The following is a 19670-nucleotide window of genomic DNA, read 5'->3' as shown; positions in this document are numbered from 1 at the left end:
TATATACATTTCTAGTAGGAACACAGTAATTACTTTAACTTTTGACTGCAATTAATCTCATTGTATGATGATTAGCAGTCTCTGTTTGAAAATACATTTATTTTGACATCAATGTGTTTTTCCAGAAACAATTTCGTGGTTATTCTGGATTTCTGGAATACTACTTTCTCATGAAAAACGATCCAATACCTAATACCTGAGCAATGGAAATTCTTGGACCTTTGTTGGATCCTGGTTAAGGGTCGCAGGGTGGCATATTATATCACAAAAAGTCACACTTTTTTATAATGACAAAATAAATTAAAACTGCGAGCAGTGATGAACGGGCCCTCGCCTCCCTTGCGCGTCGGGGCCGGCGGCGGACTCCGGCCTGCGCGTCGGAGAACGTCCGCGACCGCGGGACGGCGCGTCCGCGAGCGAGACGTCGTCGATCCCGCGTGGGACCGCCCGATGCTGGAAACGATGCTTTGCAAATAGTACTATGCTGAGGAAAAATGACACCGAAATCAAAATGGCCGACTTCTGGTAGGTTTTAGAGCACGGTGCCAAGAGACTTATTTTTAAGTCTCCGCAGGATACGTGCGCCTACCCAGTTTCGTACGTGTAGCTCAAACGTAGCGCCGGGGCTGCTCTTTTGAAATATTGTAGGGGGCGCTACAGAGGCAATTTAAAACGAACAAGCCTAAAAATTATATCACATATTTCTTCCGATGCCTTTGACACATGTGCAAAGTGCCATGAATTTTTGAGCATCCAAACCTACTATGCTATGGAAAAATGACACCAAAATCAAAATGGCCGACTTTGGTAGGTTTTAGAGCATGGTGCCAAGAGACTTATTTTTAAGTCTCCACAGGATACGCGCGCCTACCAAGTTTCGTACGTGTAGCTCAAACGTAGCGCCGGGGCTGCTCTTTTGAAATATTGTAGGGGGCGCTACAGAGGCAATTTAAAACGGACAAGGCCAAAACTCATACCACATACTTCTTCCGATGCCTTTGACACTTGTGCAAAGTACCATGAATTTCTGAGCATCCTAACCTACTGAACCATATTTCCTTCAGCCAGTAGGTGGCGCTATGAGTTTTTTGAATTGTTTCAAATCAGGTATGTTCAGGCTTCAAGTGGCATCATGCACAAGAAGTTTTGTGCAAATTGGATAATGTACCTTGGAGTTATAACAACTTAAATTTTGCATGGCGAACGATGCGTCGCCACGGCAACAGCGTTCAACGAAAACTCACAATACTTATGGCAAATCTTCATCAATGTCTTAAGGCCATCCTAGCACAATTTGAGACTAATCGGGTCACGTGGCTAGGAGGAATAAATGAAAGTCTAAAAAAAAACATTGCCTTCAGCCAGTAGGTGGCGCTATGAGTTATCGAATTTTTTTTAATTTGTGTGTGTTCATGCTTGAAGAGGCTTCATGCACAAGAAGTTTTGTGTGTATTGGTTAATGTACCTTAGAGTTATAACAACTTGATTTTTCATAAAAATGATGCAAAATGGCCGCCACGCCACGTCAAGGTTCTTCGACGAAAGCGCTAGCTTTTAATAATTTTTAATCACAAAGGTCTTAAGAGCACCCTGAACAAATATGAAGTCGATCGCATAAATGCTCTAGGAGGAGTTCGTTAAAATACGAAGGCTGCAAAATGCGAAAAGTGCCAAAAAACACAACTTTGCGGGTTTACTGTAGCGCCCCCTATTGGTTGAATGCAACAAAAATCTTAGGGTATGTTGCGGTATGCGATGGGCACATATGCTGAAAGTTTCGTGAATTTTCGACCATGGGTTGAGAAGTTATGTGTATTGATATTAAGCCACGCCCTTAGGAAGTTCATTGGTCCATATCTTCTCAACGCAAAGAGATATCAAAAAGCTTTTGATAAATCTGAGTGATCTACATCCAATTATGATCCACAGCAATTTTGGTAGCAATCGGAGCCAGCGTGTAGGAGGAGTTTGCAAAGATGTGTTTTTCACTAAATTCAAAATGGCGGAAAATTTAAGTATGCGCATTTTCGGGGTCTGAGAGGCTTTTTTTTAGATCTAGTGGATTAGGACATGTGTGTTGAATTTCAAGTCAATCGGACAAACTGGCCGAGGGGCGTGGCCGGTCCGCTTTGTAGGGGGCGCTAGAGAGCCATTTTTTTACACACAAGTATACAACCTTGCGCAGCAGAGTTTCTCCACCACACCTGAGAGGTGTCCAAATTTGGTGAGTTTTCATGCATGGCAAGTGCCCCTACTAGCTCATTCCCTACAAAAATAAGAATCAGAATTAAAACTGCGAGCAGTGATGAACGGGCCCTCGCCTCCCTTGCGCGTCGGGGCTTGCGGCGGACTCCGGCCTGCGCGTCGGAGAACGTCCGCGACCGCTGGACTGCGCGTCCGCGAGCGAGACGTCGTCGATCCCGCGTGGGACCGCCCGATGCCGGAAACGATGCTTTGCAAATAGTACTATGCTGAGGAAGAAATGACACCGAAATCAAAATGGCCGACTTCTGGTAGGTTTTAGAGCACGGTGCCAAGAGACTTATTTTTAAGTCTCCGCAGGATACGCGCGCCTACCGAGTTTCGTACGTGTAGCTCAAACGTAGCGCCGGGGCTGCTCTTTTGAAATATTGTAGGGGGCGCTACAGAGGCAATTTAAAACGGACAAGGCCAAAAATCATACCACATATTTCTTCCGATGCCTTTGACACATGTGCAAAGTGCCATGAATTTTTGAGCATCCTAACCTACTATGCTATGGAAAAATGACACCAAAATCAAAATGGCCGACTTCAGTAGGTTTTAGAGCATGGTGCCAAGAGACTTATTTTTAAGTCTCCGCAGGATACGTGCGCCTACCGAGTTTCGTACGTGTAGCTCAAACGTAGCGCCGGGGCTGCTCTTTTGAAATATTGTAGGGGGCGCTACAGAGGCAATTTAAAACGGACAAGGCCAAAACTCATACCACATACTTCTTCCGATGCCTTTGACACATGTGCAAAGTTCCATGAATTTCTGAGCATCCTAACCTACTGAACCATATTTCCTTCAGCCAGTAGGTGGCGCTATGAGTTTTTTGAATTTTTTCAAATCAGGTATGTTCAGGCTTCAAGTGGCATCATGCACAAGAAGTTTTGTGCAAATTGGATAATGTACCTTGGAGTTATAACAACTTCAATTTTGCACGGCGAACGATGCGTCGCCACGGCAACAGCGTTCAACGAAAACTCACAATACTTATGGCAAATCTTCATCAATGTCTTAAGGCCATCCTAGCACAATTTGAGACTAATCGGGTCACGTGGCTAGGAGGAATAAATGAAAGTCTAAAAAAAAACATTGCCTTCAGCCAGTAGGTGGCGCTATGAGTTATTGAAATTTTTTTAATTTGTGTGTGTTCAGGCTTGAAGTGGCATCATGCACAAGAAGTTTTGTGTGGATTGGTTAATGTACATTAGAGTTATAACAACTTGATTTTTCATAAAAATGATGCAAAATGGCCGCCACGCCACGTCAAGGTTCTTCGACGAAAACTCTAGCTTTTAATAATTTTTAATCACAAAGGTCTTAAGAGCATCCTGGCCAAGTTTGAAGTTGATCGCATTAATTCTCTAGGAGGAGTTCGTTAAAGTGCGAAGGCAGAAAAATGCAAAAAGTCCCAAAATGACAACTTTGCGGGTTTACTGTAGCGCCCCCTATTGGTTGAATGCAACAAAAGTCTCAGGGTATGTTACGGTATGCGATGTGCACATATGCTGAAAGTTTCGTGAATTTTCGACCAATGGTTGGGAAGTTATGTGAATTGATATTAAGCCACGCCCCTAAGAAGTTCATTGGTCCATATCTTTTCAACACAAATAGATATCAAAAAGCTTTTGATAAATCTGAGTGATCTACATCCACTAATGATCCACAGCAATTTTGGTAGCAATAGGAGCCAGCGTGTGGGAGGAGTTTGCAAAGATGTGTTTTACACTAAATTCAAGATGGCGGAAAATCTAAGTAGGCGGAGCTTAGGGGTCTGAGAGGCTTTTTTTTAGATCTAGCGGATTAGGACATGTGTGTTGATTTTCAAGTCAATCGGACAAACTGGCCGAGGGGCGTCGCCCGTCCGCTTTGTAGGGGGCGCTAGAGAGCCATTTTTTTACACACATTTATGGCACCTATATCAAACCCCAAGTTTCGCCAGACCTGGCAAGTATGCAAAATTTGGTGAGTTTTCATGCATGGCAAATACTCCAAATATGCAGCCAAAGTACAAAAATAAAAATCAGAATAAAAACGACCGAGAACCCCTACAATTTCAATAGGGCCTTCGCTGGCCCGACGTTGTCGGTGGCTCGGGCCCTAATAATAATACCCCTTACAAACTCAATAGGGCCTTCGCCGGCCCGACGTTGTCGGCGGCTCGGGCCCTAATTATATTTGTGATTCTTTAGGTTTTGCAGCAGTCAGATGCGAGATGTGAGGAATTAAGCCAAGAGGCAGATTTGACATCAGAGTGTCAGAGAAACCTGCAAGCCCTCCCGCCCTCACCCTCATCTCTTTCCATTTTGGTATTTATATATTTCAACAGCGAGGCCCGTAACCCTGCAGCCCCAGGAGTGCTGCCTGCATCTGGCCCATATTCTAACATTAGCTCCCCCGACCTCTCTCCCGCTGCCTCCCTCCATCCCTGCGACAGCAAATTTACTTTAGAATCAAGCATAGTATAAATGATAGAAACGCACAAAAAGAAAATGGATTACGCATATAGTGCAGGTGAAAGAAACGAGAGCCCGGGGGGGACACTAAAACAGAAGGAGACCGAAATGAGCAAGGAAAGGTGATAAAGACCTCACAGGACTGGATAACAGAGCGGAAACGATGCCAAAAGTCAACAGGGAGGCATTTTGGAATGTCATTTAAAGTGCACGAACGGCACAGTGTAAAATAAAGTGAATCTGATAGAGGCATTGAAAGTGAGAGCGGCGGCAGGTGAGTGGGGAGCGTGATCTAAATGAGATGTTTCGACCCTTCAACGTAGGTCTTCTGCTGTCATAAATTCTCAATCTCACTGTGTTTCAGCTTCACATTGATTGGTTTCTGCCTTTGTGTGTTTCTCTCTAATGTTTTTGGAATGCTGGATTCTGACGTGTTTGCAGCAGCAATGAAGATAAATGGCACACCAGTAGCTGTACACTTAAGCATTTCTGTCGAGTAAAAAAAAAAGGCGACATCTTCAACAATGCTGTCGTCAAATGTTTCTTTCTAACGAAATAAAACTCTGGTATAAATAGATGCCACGCATGCTATGCTTCCTGGCCCCGACTACAGTGTAATAAATGACACCAGCTGATAGACGAACACAAATCAAACTGATTTCCTGACATCATGTGCGGTAATAAAAAAAAACAACTGCTGACTGCCTGTCGAGCGTGATAGAGGGGAAGAGACGGCGTGCTGTTGCACATTTCACAACAAATATTGTTCCAATCCAAGATGGTCAATATGGCGTTATTCACCCCTGTGACAGGATGGATGGCTGAGCTGGAGTGCTCAGTGATAGCACAAATAGAATAAAAAATAATAAAAAAAACGGCGAGTGCGGACACAAACAGGTTGTTTGCTCGGGCTGGGAACAGAGCATCGCTCCCGGGGAACACCTGCTATACTTTTAGGAAGCACCCTGTCAATGCTATTAGCCCCGGCAAGCTGTGGCCTGCATGCACTTCCCCCCCCCCCCCCCCCCCCCCTCCTCATCATTATAAAGCACTTCAAAGAACACAAAGGCCATTAAACAGACAGCGTATAGCGAAACACGTTCCCGGGTGTTTCCCGTTGTGGAGCCGGTGGCCTCCCAGCTGTCCAGCTGCGCGGACGCCAGCGCTCTGGTTGATCCTCTGTGTGAGAGCACACTCCTTGCCGCGGGGCCACGTGGCTGTGTTGGCGGCCAAAGCCACAGCGGGTTGTTTTTTTCTTTCGTGTGATTTTTTTTTTTTTTAGCCCTGCGATGGCCGCATGCTTCTGTGCTGGCGCGACGCCGAGCATCAGAACAGCATGTGTAGTGCTAATTATGATTCATAACATTGATTACATTCTATTTGGTGTTTTTGCACTGGGCACTGGTGGAAAAATGTGTGTTATATATAATATATATATATATATAAGTGTTGTGAAATATACTAAATTCCTCTACAAGTGTAATGACCTTTAGTGCTGACTGACTGTTGGAATGTGCATGCGCCACATGTGCAAAGGACCGCAGGCGAGAAGCAGTGACAAATTGTCCTTGGCATCATTGTTTTGATTCCCTCCGGTAAAGAGTAAGTGACCTAAGAGTTACTTTAAAGGTTTATGTCATTGTGGATTGTGACTTTCTCCATTGAGTGACATACGGGGAGTGTTTTGCGTTGTGTTTTCCCAGCGTGTCTCCCAGTTAGTGTGACCTGTAATATATTCTCCAAAGTGTTTCACATCTCCTTGCAGAAAAGTTTGCACCGATGTGGGTTGTTTGCCTGAACACTTCAGAGATTCTGGAAACAGCCACGGAGGACTTATCATCAATAATTTTTGCTTTATCTGACTGTGCAGAAAAAAAAGAAGGTATTTATAGTGTAAGACAGGCAGAGAGGAGGATGACAAAGGAGCAGCAGAAATAATTTAATTCAAATTCCACTCACCTCCGTTTGTACAGCAGTGGCAAATCTCAGCAGCAGAGAACTCCTGAGCAAATAAAACGGAAACTGCAGCCAAGCCGTGTAACTCTGTCAGACGCGGTCAATGTAACCACACCCAGCGGTGAGGTTGAACTACTGGAAGTCAGCAAAAACAACGTTTCCAGGGGATGTTTATGTAATGAAATTGAACTAAAAATGAATGTAAGAACGTAGTTGGAAGAATTAAAAGGTGAATCTGAATAATAATGTGATGACATAAGATAATGATTATAAAGTTATGTATGATTCCGCCACCTAACTCTGAAAGTAAATAGTAGTCAATTAAATCCAAACATTTCTTTTCAATGAAAAAAACTAATAAATTCCATTTCAAGCTAAATCATCAGTCGCCAACAGAACCTTAGAGTAAATAGGAAGATCACATCTTTGCAAATGGGATGTTGTCGCTCTTGCTGAGTGCAAGCATTAATGCAAGCTCTGCAAATTTTAAGCAATTGCTCGTTGGCCAAAATAAGTGCATTTGCTGTAATGCTGTAAGATTCATGCCATCCAGCTGGCAAACACACTGGAACCAATCGAAGCGTCTGACTGTAGAAACCTGCCCTAAAAGCACAAAGTGTTTTTGGGAGAGCCAGTTTTCGCAGAACCAATAATGCGGAGCGATGTGAATGTCACACTTTGGAGTGGGTAAGCGAACAGAGAGAGCGCTGCTGTTGGGACAATTCAACGAGAGAACATCCAGAATGTGTTGCTTTTTCGCTAATCTTGCGAAATGTGCATAGTAGTCCTCCTCGCCGTGTTTGTCAGCTGCTTTGGGGATTAATTAGCATAGCCGTGTTGGAAATGGATCCACTGCAGAATGAGTGTCGGTTATTTCGCCAGCAATCCCGCTCTCTCAGAAAAAGACAGCTCAAGCTTCAGGAAACTGAGAGAGAGACTGTACACAGCAAATGTCACTTGGTCATACTGCATGCACCTTTCTGTAAAATAATACGGTGACCTCATTGTACAATTTTTAAAATACTTGTTTTACAAAGAGGATCTATCCAGCAATGTTTTTGCTTTTCTTTGTCAGTGTCATATTAAAGATGCTCAATATGAAATTCCGAGCATATCTATTGCCTCCACGCGGCTCGCAACGGCTGAGCTGGCGGCTAACAGCGCTAACAGTGCTGACAGAGCTTACGGTGTTAAACTGATGGGGATCTGGATGGGTGGGTGCTCTGGGCTTTACATTTGAGATTGATTTTAGGTAATATTGGGTTCTTGTATTGTTTTTATCCATATTAAGAATAAGATTTCAGTTCTGGTTGATTTAGCGACACCTGTGGTTACCGGTAGAAATGCTAAGAGTATTTTAATAGCACAAGTTCTAAAGTTGCGTTCAAAATGACACGTTAATCAATCACTTGGTGATGGAAAAGAAAAAGATTTATAACCATTTTTTTGTTTCTTTTTTTGTTTATACTGGCACGCAAATATGAGTTTTTTTCTGCTTTTCCAGATCGACGACGTCATCATTTGACCATTCGATGTCTTTTGCATTTCGTGAAGAGCGAGTATGCATCAATTTCTGTGAATCCCTTGTGCTTGTGCATGCTGTTTCAATCCAGCACGGGAAAGGCGGACTCTGCCTTTGACAGTGCAAACTACTATATGGGTGTAAATACATTTAATGGCTAAAGTAGACTAAATACCAGCCGTAAAAGACATCAATAGTATCATAAAATTGTGCGTTACACACCGCCTCTCTGGCAGTGGCAGGCTTCAAGCCCTTGTGTAAAGCAGCCTCCGGTTTCAGCACCCCACGTCAATGGACAGCGACAAATAGTAAACGGAGTGTAATTAAGGACCCCATTGCATTCCTTCCCAAGGGCCGCCATGCGTGGCTGGTTGAGGCAGAGACAGTTGGTTCAAGTTAGGCATTGACCTGGAGTAGTTAGGGTCAGGATAGCTCATCGGTCACAGGACCTGAACAAATCGGGTTACTGCTACCTCGCCGAGCCTGGACGCCTGGCCAATCCCAGCGCTTGAATGTTATGCAGGGCGGGTCACGCGCTCCTAATCGGTAAACAGAATATGATCTCATCAATATGAGATAATTCTATGGCTGTACTGAATGGCTTTAATTCGAACACTGACATTTGAATTCTAAATTAGCATTTGTATGCTGTGCAGCTTTTTTTCATGTCTATTTATTTCGTTTGAAGCCGTTATTTCTGCACAGTTGAAGGTAACACACCGATGATTGATGCAGAGACTAAACACAACCCCTTTATCTCCTGCGCCTTACTTTGCGCCCAGATTGTACGTCGTATAGCTAGCAAAATGCTCTTTAGACGATGCGCAATAGATCGTTCAAATAGGGCCCTAGAACCAAAACCTTCAACATGGATTACGGATGTTTTTTTTAATGCACTCAAAGTTTGAACTACTAAAAGCAATTCATGAACTGAGAAGATTATTTAGGACATTGTGGGTAACGGTCCCTTCTCTCATCTGTTTGGAGACATAGTTTGCTCAGTAACTCACCACGGGCTTAATTAGAGGAAGAACGATTGCCGGAGTATTTTACTTAAAAACAATTCGGTTCCTTCACTTAAATTTCCCCGAAGTCGGAGTTTTCACGAGAGGATTGCCTCTTACTTCACCTGCAGACACTTGCAGTGTTGCACAATATGCCATTATTCTCTTGTTAAGTGTATTAAGGGATTTCTGGTGTGACAAACTGTTGTAATTTATCTTTTTGTTCCCTTTAAAGCACCTCGCCTATTTCCCACTTCATACAGTACAGGTGAAGCCTTTGTTCATCTCACAGAGCGCCTTTTTACTACTCCCAGATATATGGCATGATCATAGCAGCGTTCAGCTGGGTTTTACATGTCGCTGTAAAACACAGCGTTTAATAAAAAAAACACAGAAATGCAATGAAGAGAGCAATATATCCCGGCATAGTAAAAAGTCAGCCTCTTTTCCTGAATTATGAAATGGTGTTCAACTGCATTGCATTGTGGTCCATTGAGTCCAATTTCTAATAGAAAAGGAGAAATCTCCATACTAACCTAAGCCAAACACCAATAGCTTGTTGAGCCACAAAAGCTTGAAGGAAACGAATTAGGCAATTTGTTGCTGATGGCTCTCTGAAAAGAAAGAATACTATTTCTGTGAGCAACTAAGTGGTTGTAATGGTTCCGGTCATTTATCAGTTTTAATGGGTCATTAAAGGAGAGGGAACTAGCAGAGTGCACTCAGCATTCCCACATGGACAGGACCTTGATCACTGGGCTTTGCCACATTCAGATAATACTTTTCAAAGCCGCTCATGTCTCTCAAATCAATATCTCTTCATGTGTTATTTACTCTCTTTCCATCCCCAAAAAAGTTGCTTAGATTTGTGGTTGTCCAAAATCCTTTTTTTTTTTGCCACAAAGGAGCATGAAAATGGGGACGATCACCGTTGATCACTATTGTGCAGTTTTCTATTATTTCTACAGTCTTCTGTAGGCTCATGAGGGCGCTGCACTGAAACTAATACACAAGAATATTAGTTGGTTTGTCTTAAAGATGTGACAGAAAGAAACAAGCGGTGAAACGCGTGGCTTGTGACTGAGCAGAGGACGTCATCAGGAACCTCGTCTTTAAACGAAAACGTGTGTTCGATACGCAAACTCTTCAAATCATTTTCCGGTGAGTAAAAATAAAATATAGTATCCATAGTAACAGCCTATTGGATAGAGACCCATGTTTTGGTCATATCTCACAGGTGCTTTTTTCTATTCCTCAGACAATTTCTTCCTCATGACTTCATACCATTCTTGTCGTTTTTTTGTGTTTTTATATAAAATTTTCAACACCAACGTATTGGTTACCTGCAGGACACCAGTCAAAAAGCTCCCAATTATTCCGTTTTAATAGAATAGACAAATAAAATGTTTGCCGTGTGTCCTAATTAAAGTATCACACACAATCAGGGGGGTAGTGACACTCATTTAGCCACAGATACAGCAGATACACATTTCCTTGTGTGCTCTGTCTGTTTTCCTTTTTACACTAATATGCAAATTACCTGTAACGTTCCTAAAATAATAATCATCTGGGTTATTTTTTTCTTCTTCAGACATTAATTACATAACTAACTAGAGACCGTATTGCGATGTGATCAAAGCAGCCGCAACACCAAATCTGTCCAGAGAAAACAATACGCTGCCGTAATGTTTTGAGAATAAATGCGTTTCTTGTAGCAGTTTACTCATAGGATCCTTAGGGACTTTGTGTATGTTAAATAGGTTGGTAGGATGGGGGGTTAAGGCATGCCGTCGTCGCCCAACTTTCCAAAATGCTTCTAATGTGAAGGACAAAAGAAAACTCAAGGTTGTATGAGGAAAAGGCACAATGATAATTCCACTGCAGTCTTCTCCTCGCCGTAGATCACCCGTACAGTGATCTGACTTGGGCAGAATCCATTGCTTAGACACAGCAGCTGCCACTATTTACTCTGCAGCTCTGTGTTCCGTTGATAGAAAATAGATGAGGTGCTAATTGATGCATGCCACCAGTAGTCCTCCATCCTGTGTGAGACAGGGGCTTTGCTACAGAGGCCCCTTTGTCCTCAGCTCCTCTGTATTGATTTCCTGGCATATGCTTGGATTTTTCTGAATAGTACAATTTGTAAGAGTCACAATGCTGGGACAGCTCAGCCGCTGCGTGTAGACGTCTGCAGGAAAAACGCGTGGCTTCACTTTGCCAAAAAAAAAAATGTAAAAAAGGGAGTCGAGCTAAATGATTTTCTGTGCTACTTTCTCAACTGGATGGTCTTTAAACTAGCTCCCCCAGGAGATTTGCTTTTTTAGGCTGCTGGTTGTTTTGATGCCCGCATGAGGGAAACACTGTTTAAACATATAATAGAAGCTCTATCCAAACCACACTTCCTCCGAGCAGAGACAGTACCAACTCAAGTCATTGTGCAGTGGGAGGATTTTCTTCTCTTTTTTCTCCCCTCTCGCTTAGTCACAAGGCTTTTCAAGTGGATATCAGACTGTGCATAATGTTTTGGAATATTCATGCGTGCATGTGAATGCGCGTTAGCCTGGGACTTCAGTGCATTTAAGAACATCTTAATGGTCCAGACCCGCTTCGTTCCCAAAAGGGTTCAGTCTCCGGTTGTGAGCAACCAATTATGCAGCAGGTGTAAAAGGTAGGTACTATCGTGTGAAAGTATCCAGTAAGCACACACACACACACACTCACACACACACACAGAGACTAATTTGATGCTGTTGCATTCATTCTGTGGATCGGCATTCTGGCGTAAACAAATCACAGGAGAAGAGCTTCTCAGTCTCAGTGAGCCTCAGGCTTCTGTCACATTTGTAGTTAGAGATCCACAAACAGTATATTGCAGTCAGTGCTTTCATTGCGCCAACACTTTCACCTGAAGAACGGACACATTGGGGGATCTAAGTAATTACTGATTACTGATTACTTTGCCACTGACCAGAACAAACTGCTGGTCCATGTGAGCATGCTGATCTTATGAGAAATGTGTTTCTATTTGAAGTAGGGCTCAAACAATGCCAATAATGGATTAGTCCATTTAAACTAATTTCGTCGAGCAAATATGTGAAACGTTTTCTGGTTCCAGCTTATCAGATGCCAGGCTTTGGTGCGTTCTTCGACAGTAACTCTTGGTCAGCGGCCCCAAACGTCAAACTATGACGCTCTGGGTACCCCTACCGTCAGTTCTGGGCATTTCAGGGACGGCGTGTCACTTTCCGCTAGTTCGGTTCAAAGAGTCTTTCCAAATAAACCGGTTTCCTCTCGTTAGGTGTATACAGTCGTCTTTCAAAATAAACTTCCAATGTAGGTTTCGGCTTACTTGGTTATGATTCGGGAAAGATTGTGTTTCGGGTTCAAATAAATATTTTTTTTATGTTAAATTACTACGTTTGTTACATTACCGGCATTAGTAAAGTACGGAAGTAAAAAACCGTCAGGTAAAATAGGTCAACGTTGACTTGGTCTCACTCAGGAGACAAACTCTTTTTGACAATTTGAGTGGCTTAATGATATAATAGATCTATAATAGATAGAATCTGAAAACGGCAGACTGCATTGACTAAAAGCGATGATCCTGAAAGTGGGTTCATATTGACAAATGGCGATATGCTCACAAACAATTGTTCCGGGAAAGCATTCATCAATTTGCACTGCTTTGTATGCTCAAAAGGTGAACCCTGCTTCCTTTCTTACTTCTGCACATTCTGCATACATTCTGCACACATAGCAAATCTCTGCAGGAAATGGCCATAATCGTTAGTTTCGGATTGGTACGTTAAAATGTTGGAGAACGTCAAAAAGGTGCGGGGAGAGGGGTTGCCGTGGAAGCATTCAGTCAACTTTAAACTGTCCATTTCGACAAGAGACATTCAAGTACCGATTTGAAGCTTCCAAACGCCTCCAGAGATCCTGGTGTAGAGACATTTTTACTTTAAAAAAATGTTTTCATCAACTATAGATCATATTTTGTTTACGACTGCGACGACAAGGCGTTTGAATTCACTCCCGCTCCGACAGGCTTCGTCCCAATAGCATCGGCCAGACTGGTGGCAATAAGGGAAAACTACAGGATGGTAATATAATCTGGCAGGGTTTTGTGTTTCTACGTTTAGTAGCAATGAGGATATTGCATAAAGAAAAAAACTGAAATGGAAGCTCTGCAAGAATATGATTAAAAAATGTGTTTAATTCTGACAGACATCATGCAGACCTTTGTGCAATCGTGGCAAACAGAACCATCTCGAGGTAATCTCAGAAGTAATCATCTTGCAAAATACTTAAATGATAAAAACTGATTTGGCTTTTGTTTACTGTTTAGGGAGGGAAGCCTTTAAGCTTGTTGGAGTGAAATGTGTTTTTGTAGAGCCATGGCAGGATTAACCTGTTTGCGGGGGCCCTCGGGGGCTAAAATGTTTTGTTCAAACCCTCCGTCACCATCAAGTACAAAAGCCAGCCAACACCTGATGCAGTACTTAACGGTCTGTACTTTTCTGTGTGTCAGTTGGCTTGAGGCGATATGATTCAACACAACAAAGAAAGGGCCCCACAAGATTAGGTATAGGACCCGCTTTTAAGTTCGATATTTTATTCTTTCAGGATGTCAAAATCCCAAACTAATTGTCAAACGAATCAAGTTGCACACAAAGAGATGTGACGCAGTGAAGCTCGGGTTGTCTGGGAGTAGAGTTAGTCGAGTCGTATTTTTTGGGGAGAGCGCCACTGACGGAAGTGACCCTTCACCTGTAGCCGACAGACGGCGTGCGAGCCCACCTGATGCTCGCGCTGTCCATTGACAGCTCCCGCTGAGTGACCGTCGTGCTAACGTTGTCCGTGCTGAGCGCGGCGGCACCAGACTCTTGTCAGACACGAAAGGGGGTCCGACGAGAGCGACTCTTTCCCGTCTCACTCCAGTGTCACCTTGGCTGTCACGGCCGACTTGAATCCGTTTTGGAAGCCTGGAGTGAATTCTCCGGAGTGACGGTGGCGATTGCTAATCCGTCAGAATGATTTGGTGACAGGCGAAAGTGCTAATCCCCCCCGTGTTATTCAGTGCCAGTGCGAAGCGCCTAATCCTTTGCTGAGGGTCGGACGTAAAAAAAAAAAAAGGATGACGGCAACTAAAAGGGCTCTACACACTGGTATTAACACTGCCAATATTTACTGCCACTATGTGTATTTTGTAGTGAATGTGATTTGATTCTAAGCCAAAAGCGTATTTTCGTGTGGTGATTGGCAGCAGAGCGAAGAGACATTTTGTTCCTCAGGCGAATAGAAATCATTCAAAAGCCTTCAGGGGAAGTTTCTTCAACCCGTTTTCGGGGTAACACTTTTTGTTTTATCAGTGGAGAAACTGACTCATTTTTTGGAATATATCAGGTTTGAGAGAGCGTAACATTTAAACACCAAGATTTTCCTTTCACAAAATGTTATTTAAAACTTTGGTTACTGAAAGAAGCCGTGGATGCGAAGTGATGCTGCTGCAGCTTATTTCTCTCCCCCCCCCTTCCTAAATAACAACTGATCTGAAGCCAGTGAGAACATGTTGCGGCTTTGGCACGAAACGTCCACACAAGTTCAAACATCTGTCTGAAAAAAGAGAACCACCCAGCATTCAGGCATCCGTCAGATTCTTCTTATTAATAATTGGTCACAGGCAAAATTACTTCCTAGAAAATGTGCTGCTGAATACGGAGAAAATATCAGGTCCCACACTGACATAGTTTGTAAGTGGAGGAGACTTTCCAGGGAATGAGAGGAGAGAAAGTTCTAAGAGAAAGACATTGTGTAATGAGAGCATATTACGAATGCAAATCCCTTGGCGGCTAATAGGAAGTGACTGACTTTTAAAGCTAGTATTAATTATACGAGCTGTCAGGAGCATCTTGCTTTAGCTTCCGATACCTAATGTCGAAGTGATTTATTTTCCAGAGGAAATGATGGAAATGCATGCAGTGACCCAGAGGTAGTGTGCAGAAAATAGAAGTCCCCAAGCAACTGTATATGAATAGCAAAGTTTTATTCAAACTGCCCGAGTTAATCCCAGAATTATTAGCACTCTGATGCAAATGGGGTATTGTTGACTGCGGGCCCTCTCATTCACAGAGATGAATCATCTTCTCTCTGACTGAATGAGAGGCCTGAGGGTGGGAGGGAGTGAGCCGGAAGGGATTTGACAAACAAAAGGGTCTAAAAGAATATCTTCTGATTGTAGAGCATTCATGTAATATTGGACACAATTAAGAGAACGGTGAAGAAGATCGATGCCACTCTCGTGTCTGTCTGGTGATCCCATAAAGCCTGACACGTGAAATAATTATCAGATTTTTCTTCTTTTAAATTAAGGTATTCAATAAAACTTGTGATGCTTTTTTTAATATCATGGTAATCAATTTTGTATATATATTTTTGTTTGTATCATCGATTATTCTTTTATGCCAATCTCAATTGTTTGTTTAAGTAAAACAATATATATTTATTTTATTTATGTGTTTAGTTAATAATCATTTTTACCAATATTTTACATATATAGGATATTATGTATGTGTATAAACTATATTCATATTACATTCCTATTATACATGTATGCAGAAACACATATGTATATTTCATATATGGAGAGCAAGGCGTGTTCCTCACGTTGTAATGCTATGATGGGTTAAACCTGATTCTTTTGATACATGCCATCTGTAAAAGGCTATTGCATCACATCTGCTTATCTCTCCCAGTAATTGAATCCAGCTGTTTGTATCGACTCTTATCAAAGCATTAGTTCTCATGAACACAACACAGACACGAGAGGCAGGAAGCCACTGTTGTTTTCTCTTCTCAAAGTAAACACAAATGCCTTATTTGAGGTTCCTGGCTCTTCTCAAATGAGAGCACTTTCCGTTGTTCCCATTTCCTCCGAGATCCAGAGCAGCGTCTGTTGAATGTTAAAATCAAGGATGGGCTTTAATCAATACTTGCGATCGATGTGGTCAACATATAATTGCAACAGGCCCCAACTCGGACAGTACAAATGCCTCCCCTGAGTTTTGTGGCGAACACGTTGACAACGAGAGACCGTCTAACATCAGCGGGCTCCTTATCCTTCTTCTTCTTCTTTTTGAATAGATGTGAGTTAACACTTGACCTTTTCAAGCGGCGACGCCTCTTTGCCGTCGTGGTTTGGCGTCATCTGGAATCGAAGGAGACAGAGTCCTGAAATGTATAGCCACGGGAGTTCTCCTTCACCGGGGGAAGGGAGAAGCAGACGCTTCATTGTGTGCAGTTTTTCTCCGGTTTAAGTAAAAGCCTTGTATGTGGGGCTATTTTTGGTGCGTTTAATAAGTTTGTTAGGATTTCACACGAGCTTAAAAAGGAAGATAATCCTCACCCTTGCCCCAGCTGCAGCGAGCCTCGGATGCCCACGAAACTTGGAACTGAACAATAAAGCACTTTTCAAAAATGCATTACACTGAACTTGTTTGCTGAAGATAACATTAGAATGGTTGCAGGGAGAGTAAAATAAAACTAAAGCTAAGACTCATTTTGGTGAACGGGGAAGAGGCCTGTGAATCCGTGGTGGTACACATATACCATGAAAAATGGATGAGCTCTACCTCCCGAGACTAAAATTAGACAGGAACCTAATATGCTGAGTGTCCTTCAAGTAACACTGTGATTTATAAGCAACAACAAGAGACTCAGGGTGAGGAAAGAAAAAAAAGTCGCCAAGATAGTTAGAGAAACGTAATGCCAGTCGACACGGCGTGGAGAATCAGATTATCCCTTTTGGAGGAAACCTAAGCAGCCATTGAAATGAAGCAATGGCGTCTCTTTTAAGCAATCACATCACACAATATGATTACTGCGTGACTGTCCTTCAGTGACTACGCTGCTGCAGAATATAAAGGATAAACGTACAATATAGTATGAATATTGATACACAATTTCCTGTACTGGCAGCCACAGATTTGAGCGCGTGCATGTTGATGTTTGTGGGGGGAATACAATTCAAGAGGAAACATTTGGCAAGCAGCTCATAGATGAGCAGCTTAAATAGTTCATTAATTAAAGAAGGAGGACCTTAATAGGCTTTTTTTTTTTTTTACTTAATAGGCTTCTGTATCTGTAGAGAACACCAATAATTAATTGCTTACTAACATTTAAAAGTGCAGCCTTCATGGCTTATTCATTTATCAATTAAAGCTCTTGTATTTATTACTGTCAATTAGTGACTCAAAAACTACCCTGAAACTTCTTTGGTTCCCAGCTTTAGGAGAGAGCAGCTCATCTTCACAAATATCGACTGAACTTTTCCAGGCCATGGAGATAACATCGGAATTCTTCATTTAGGTGGTGCTAAGAGATAATTGCGAGGTAATTCATACCCTTGGTGCAGGCATTTTGCTCTCCCAAAGCCTGCATCAGCGATGGATTTCAAACATATTTTGCTGTTGAAGACTTCGTTAATGACCGGCATGAGCGTCAAATGCCAAGGCATTCATCTTAATTGATTTTTGTGGGCCACTTGGGCCATTTGCGTCATTAACATGGATTTGCAGTCGTGATTGCATCTACCTGAAAGCCCAATAATCGCTCTCCTTTTAGCTCAGCTTTGATCTCCACCAGGCCCTGAGGGAAATACTCTGTAGCTGTGGAACACTTCAGTGTGTTCGCCAGCTTGTTGCTAACGTCTTACATTCAGTGCGGAGAGAGAGCCTGGTGATAATTCAAGTGACACCTGTGCTTTTACACATGGTTGTTTGATTTATTGTTAATCTGACAGCATTAGATTCAGACATGTTGAAAGTGTCACGGAGGACTGAGCTGGCGAGGTTGCCATCACAGCCTTTAACGTAAAAGACTTATTCAGACGTGTGAAAATCACCGTCGTATCTGTTTCTTTGTTTTCGAACGTGTTATACTTATACGACAAAACTTATTTTAAGCCCAACCGCAGTGTTTATCCTAAACCTATAAGTGGTTTTGTTGGCTCAACATAACAGCTAAAGTGTGTAATAATGAAATGTATAAATGTCAAATTTGGTGCTATTTATACACCTTCCTCTGAGATTGGGTTGATGTAACAGGAAGCATGTCTGAAAGGGGCTTAGCTTTGAATTTAAAAGTGACTGAGTGTCAGAGTGTTTGTGCTTTTTCTTTCACCTCTGGGGGCTGGAGTTTAGAAGCACCCCCCCCCCCCCCCCCATCCTGTCTGTCAGTATGAGCAAACACCGACTAAGTATTAACTGGACTTTTCTAAATCCAGAGACTGCAGGGTAAAGAAACCTCCCTTGTGAGCCTGCGGCACAGCAGACGTATACAACAAGCCACACGGTGGGAGACAGGATGCGCTGTTGATGGCTCAACAAAGCAACGGCTTCGGAGGAAACGCGGCCAGCGGTGCGGAAAGGAGCCGCGTAATTGGCAGAGTTTGAATGCACAAGCACTAATTAGCCGCGAGGAGCACGGTTCAGCATCCGATTCCCAACAGCGTTCCGAAAACTGCGCTGACATTTTGCACTCTGCAGGGTGGTCAGTGGGTGTGCAGACTCCCCAGAATAAAAAATGCATAAGGCTTGTTAGCATTTGTTGTGAATGCATAGTGAATTCTCATTAATCTGAGCTCGGGCAACGCCGATGTTAAAAGTATTGGGGATTGCTTTTTGCACAATCCACATTTGTGTCAAAGCTTCAAAGTCTGCACCTTCTGTGTAATAACACGGACGATAGAACAATCAGCGGCGATTTCCTGAGTCCCGTCAGAGACAACTTGATGAATAGAACACGCATCCCTCGTGTTTCTTTTTTAATTCAGTGTTTCACAACACGCTCCCCGTCTGAATCAGAGTCATGTAAAACCCAGTTAGCGGGACGTAAACACAATTTGCACGTTTGTTTGTGCGTCCACGCGTAAGAGCGCAAAAAAAAAAAAAAAAAAAAGAACGATCGGTTTAACGACGCGTCGCTTCAGGTCAATCATGCGGAGTATGTCGTGTTATGTGCTCACACTGCGGCAATAATCGCCTCCATGTGAACTCTCTCATGTGAAATAATTCCATTATTCATGCCCGCTATTATATCTGGAAATGAGCAACGCATGCCCATGTGTTGTATTTCAATGGAAAACAGCAGGATGAATGCATACTCTGCACGGTTTACGACTCCGGCGATCCAAAGTGACAAATGAAAAATTCAAAAATAAATATATGCTTCTTTTTTTCTGTTTTGGGGGAATAAAAGTTTGCATTATAGGCTACTTCTTTGCAGAGGTTGTATTGGGTAAGATTAATGTTGAGGAAAACAACAATGGCTTCTTTCCGAGGAGTTGGGCGCAAAATAAGTGAATTCAAAGCCTCATGTTTGTGAGGCGGTGCGAAGAGGAGGAGAGAGGATTTATAGTGGAGATTATTATGCACAGTCACTGCTAAAGCCACCCATGCCTATAATGCTGTCTGCCTAACCACACAC

The sequence above is a fragment of the Pholis gunnellus genome (genome assembly GCF_910591455.1).
Source record: "Pholis gunnellus genome assembly, chromosome: 15".
NCBI classification, from domain to species: domain Eukaryota; kingdom Metazoa; phylum Chordata; class Actinopteri; order Perciformes; family Pholidae; genus Pholis; species Pholis gunnellus.
Note: the sequence above shows the minus strand (reverse complement) of the source record.